The sequence below is a fragment of the Haliotis rufescens genome, unplaced genomic scaffold (assembly GCF_023055435.1).
Source record: "Haliotis rufescens isolate VD_foot unplaced genomic scaffold, xgHalRufe1.0.p SCAF_41, whole genome shotgun sequence".
NCBI classification, from domain to species: Eukaryota; Metazoa; Mollusca; class Gastropoda; order Lepetellida; family Haliotidae; genus Haliotis; species Haliotis rufescens.
Window position 1 is genome coordinate 3,293,343 of NW_025964124.1, and position 5,844 is coordinate 3,299,186.

Sequence of the window (5,844 nt, forward strand, 5' to 3'; positions counted from 1 at the left end):
CACTGGCACGATGAGGTGGGTCGTGCGTTATCACTCCATGCGGACACTGGCCACCTGTTCTTGTGAACATGACTGACACTGGCACGATGAGGTGGGTCGTGCGTTATCACTCCATGCGGACAATGGCCACCTGTTCTTGTGAACATGACTGACACTGGCACGATGAGGTGGGTCGTGCGTTATCACTCCATGCGGACAATCGCCACCTGCTCTTGTGAACATGACTGACACTGGCACGATGAGGTGGGTCGTGCGTTATCACTCCATGCGGACACTGGCCACCTGTTCTAGTGAACATGACTGACACTGGCACGATGAGGTGGGTCGTGCGTTATCACTCTATGCGGACAATCGCCACCTGTTCTTGTGAACATGACTGACACTGGCACGATGAGGTGGGTCGTGCGTTATCACTCCATGAGGATGAAGACCACCTGTTCTTGTGAACATGACTGACACTGGCACAATGAGGTGGGTCGTGCGTTTTCACTCCATGAGGATGAAGACCACCTGTTCTTGTGAACATGACTGACACTGGCACGATGAGGTGGGTCGTGCGTTATCACTCCATGAGGATGAAGACCACCTGTTCTTGTGAACATGACTGACACTGGCACGATGAGGTGGGTCGTGCGTTATCACTCCATGAGGATGAAGACCACCTGTTCTTGTGAACATGACTGACACTGGCACGATGAGGTGGGTCGTGCGTTATCACTCCATGCGGACAATCGCCACCTGTTCTTGTGAACATGACTGACACTGGCACGATGAGGTGGGTCGTGCGTTATCACTCTATGCGGACACTGGCCACCTGTTCTTGTGAACATGACTGACACTGGCACGATGAGGTGGGTCGTGCGTTATCACTCCATGAGGATGAAGACCACCTGTTCTTGTGAACATGACTGACACTGGCACGATGAGGTGGGTCGTGCGTTATCACTCCATGAGGATGAAGACCACCTGTTCTTGTGAACATGACTGACACTGGCACGATGAGGTGGGTCGTGCGTTATCACTCCATGCGGACAATCGCCACCTGTTCTTGTGAACATGACTGACACTGGCACGATGAGGTGGGTCGTGCGTTATCACTCTATGCGGACACTGGCCACCTGTTCTTGTGAACATGACTGACACTGGCACGATGAGGTGGGTCGTGCGTTATCACTCTATGCGGACACTGGCCACCTGTTCTTGTGAACATGACTGACACTGGCACGATGAGGTGGGTCGTGCGTTATCACTCTATGCGGACACTGGCCACCTGTTCTTGTGAACATGACTGACACTGGCACGATGAGGTGGGTCGTGCGTTATCACTCCATGCGGACACTGGCCACCTGTTCTTGTGAACATGACTGACACTGGCACGATGAGGTGGGTCGTGCGTTATCGCCCATGAGGATGAAGACCACCTGTTCTTGTGAACATGACTGACACTGGCACGATGAGGTGGGTCGTGCGTTATCGCCCATGAGGATGAAGACCACCTGTTCTTGTGAACATGACTGACACTGGCACGATGAGGTGGGTCGTGCGTTATCGCCCATGAGGATGAAGACCACCTGTTCTTGTGAACATGACTGACACTGGCACGATGAGGTGGGTCGTGCGTTATCGCCCATGAGGATGAAGACCACCTGTTCTTGTGAACATGACTGACACTGGCACGATGAGGTGGGTCGTGCGTTATCGCCCATGAGGATGAAGACCACCTGTTCTTGTGAACATGACTGACACTGGCACGATGAGGTGGGTCGTGCGTTATCACTCCATGCGGACAATGGCCACCTGTTCTTGTGAACATGACTGACACTGGCACGATGAGGTGGGTCGTGCGTTATCGCCCATGAGGATGAAGACCACCTGTTCTTGTGAACATGACTGACACTGGCACGATGAGGTGGGTCGTGCGTTATCACTCCATGAGGATGAAGACCACCTGTTCTTGTGAACATGACTGACACTGGCACGATGAGGTGGGTCGTGCGTTATCACTCCATGCGGACAATCGCCACCTGTTCTTGTGAACATGACTGACACTGGCACGATGAGGTGGGTCGTGCGTTATCACTCCATGCGGACACTGGCCACCTGTTCTTGTGAACATGACTGACACTGGCACGATGAGGTGGGTCGTGCGTTATCACTCCATGCGGACACTGGCCACCTGTTCTTGTGAACATGACTGACACTGGCACGATGAGGTGGGTCGTGCGTTATCGCCCATGAGGATGAAGACCACCTGTTCTTGTGAACATGACTGATTCTGGCACGATGAGGTGGGTCGTGCGTTATCGCCCATGAGGATGAAGACCACCTGTTCTTGTGAACATGACTGACACTGGCACGATGAGGTGGGTCGTGCGTTATCGCCCATGAGGATGAAGACCACCTGTTCTTGTGAACATGACTGACACTGGCACGATGAGGTGGGTCGTGCGTTATCACTCCATGCGGACAGTAGCCACCTGTTCTTGTGAACATGACTGACACTGGCACGATGAGGTGGGTCGTGCGTTATCACTCCATGCGGACACTGGCCACCTGTTCTTGTGAACATGACTGACACTGGCACGATGAGGTGGGTCGTGCGTTATCGCCCATGAGGATGAAGACCACCTGTTCTTGTGAACATGACTGATTCTGGCACGATGAGGTGGGTCGTGCGTTATCGCCCATGAGGATGAAGACCACCTGTTCTTGTGAACATGACTGACACTGGCACGATGAGGTGGGTCGTGCGTTATCGCCCATGAGGATGAAGACCACCTGTTCTTGTGAACATGACTGACACTGGCACGATGAGGTGGGTCGTGCGTTATCGCCCATGAGGATGAAGACCACCTGTTCTTGTGAACATGACTGACACTGGCACGATGAGGTGGGTCGTGCGTTATCGCCCATGAGGATGAAGACCACCTGTTCTTGTGAACATGACTGACACTGGCACGATGAGGTGGGTCGTGCGTTATCACTCCATGCGGACAATGGCCACCTGTTCTTGTGAACATGACTGACACTGGCACGATGAGGTGGGTCGTGCGTTATCGCCCATGAGGATGAAGACCACCTGTTCTTGTGAACATGACTGACACTGGCACGATGAGGTGGGTCGTGCGTTATCACTCCATGCGGACACTGGCCACCTGTTCTTGTGAACATGACTGACACTGGCACGATGAGGTGGGTCGTGCGTTATCACTCCATGAGGATGAAGACCACCTGTTCTTGTGAACATGACTGACACTGGCACGATGAGGTGGGTCGTGCGTTATCACCCATGAGGATGAAGACCAGTGGCGCCAGCAACCGTCTCACCTTCTGTCATATGGCAGTGGAATTTATTGTTAAACAATGATTGTAACTGTATAACATTGTTTCTGTTTATTGTTAAACAGTGATTGTAACTATAAAACTGTATACTATTTCGATGCTCGAACTATCCGTGAACTTAACAATCTCATTAAAATCAGACCTTAGTTCTCGCTACCGAGAAAGATCTGAAGTCATCCCGTTAGGGGTCACGTCAGAATGACCTTTCATCCGACCAATCAGTGCGTCGCTTACCAGATTATGAAAGTGACAGTTGGAATGTGATTTCTAATGAAGCAATCTCGAAAACTTTAACATGGGGTATTCCGAAAGATAGATACGGTTTTAACGACTGAATCCTTACAATCTAGACCATCTATTAGCCATACCAGAATGTTTTTTTGTTCAGGTTTCAAATTTATAATCAAGAATTTGTCAAAATATGTTTCGAAGCTAGTCGCCAATTTGAAATTTGTGCCGTACAGTGAGTGAGTGAGTAAAAGCTTAACGTCACATCGGCAATATTTCAGCCATATCGTGACGATGTGCCGTAAAGCACGAGAAAGCTGCCTTCTGATTTGTCATTTCATTGGTCGGTCAAAGTTCGCGCAAGGTCGGTCTGGCGTGACCCGTCAGATCTTTGTTTAGCGGTAGTGAGAACTAAGATCTGATTTTAATGAGATTGTGAACTTAATATTTTCCACACAAGTTTAAATGGATGTGCGTGCGTGCGTGCGTGCGTGCGTCCAATCATTTCATATCGGGATATTACAATCTTTATTTGCTGCATGATTTTGTTTTATATCATCAAAACTTTCTCCTCGGCAAACTTTGGGCAGTTAATAAAGTTCTGTATAAAAATTAATAAATTTCCGAAATATACTGCTTTGTTATTGATTGTTCAATCATTTGTATGTTGTTTTTACGAAATACTTTACAGGTATTGTTCATATCTCTCTGCTAGAGTCTGACATGCAAACAAATCAGCTCTACAAAACTGGATGATTTTAGCATAAGACAGGGAGCTGACATTTTCAGAGAAACAGAGTCGTCATTTTGATTGTGCAAGATGGATAAACTGAATTTTGGGCCCGGTCAAAGTTATCATTATCCAATAGTTCAAGTCATGGATTTGATCGAAAACGTCGCCCAGGTGTGGTAATCGTGCATGTCAATAGCTCTTCAAACGTCCTACTGCTCATTTGAGGCAATGTATAAAGTAAATACAGACACCGATGAGAAACTTCATACATTTGCCCAACAGATAAATATTAAGCAAACAGACAAATACCTGGTAATTCGCTGATCAGACTCGTGGACTGTTCCACTGTTCCCCTGAGAACAGGTTCACGACTGAAGATGCCAGAGGTCTGCACTGAGAAAGTGAGATGGACTCTCCCTTGCGTTTACACTGAGAAAGTGAGATGGACTCTCCCTTGCATTTACACTGGAAAAGCGAGATGGACTCTCCCTTGCGTTTACACTGAGAAAGTGAGATGGACTCTCCCTTGCGTTTACACTGAGAAAGTGAGATGGACTCTCCCTTGGGATTACACTGAGAAAGTGAGATGGACTCTCCCTTGTGTTTACACTGAGAAAGCGAGATGGACTCTCCCTTGCATTTACACTGAGAAAGCGAGATGGACTCTCCCTTGCGTTTACAGAGAAAGTGAGATGGACTCTCCCTTGCGTTTACACTGAGAAAGTGAGATGGACTCTCCCTTGCGTTTACACTGAGAAAGCGAGATGGACTCTCCCTTGCATTTACACTGAGAAAGCGAGATGGACTCTCCCTTGCGTTTACAGAGAAAGTGAGATGGACTCTCCCTTGCGTTTACGCTGAGAAAGTGAGATGGACTCTCCCTTGCGTTTACTGAAAAAGTGAGATGGACTCTCCCTTGTGTTTACACTGAGAAAGTGAGATGGACTCTCCCTTGCGTTTACACTGAGAAAGCGAGATGGACTCTCCCTTGCGTTTACACTGAGAAAGCGAGATGGACTCTCCCTTGCGATTACACTGAGAAAGCGTGAGTGAGAGAGTATTGTTTTACGCCACTTTCAGCAATATCACGGCGGGGGACAACAAAAATAGGCTTCACACATTGTACCCATGCCGGAAATCGAACCTGGGTCTTCGGCGTGACGAGCGAACGCTTTAACCACTAGGCTACCCAACCGCCCCCACTGAGAAAGTGAGATGGACTCTTCCTTGTGTTTCCACTTAAAAACAGGACTACAGTTATGGTGCTGACAAACCTAGGTACACAATCGCGGAACCAAGATTCGAACCCACATTCAAGGGATGCAACTCTGCACAGAGAGTTGTGGCACCTTAGACACTGGTCCCCCTACCACCTAAGAATCTGAAGTAGTGGAAATCTTGGAATCAAACCTATTGTCAGAGAATCGTGGCTGGCTAAAAGGAAGCAATCTGCATGAACATTAACCATCTACATTTCCTGTGAATATTCGGCAGAATGTCTGGATTCAGTACCAGGTTTGGAGAAAGCACTGAACACTGAC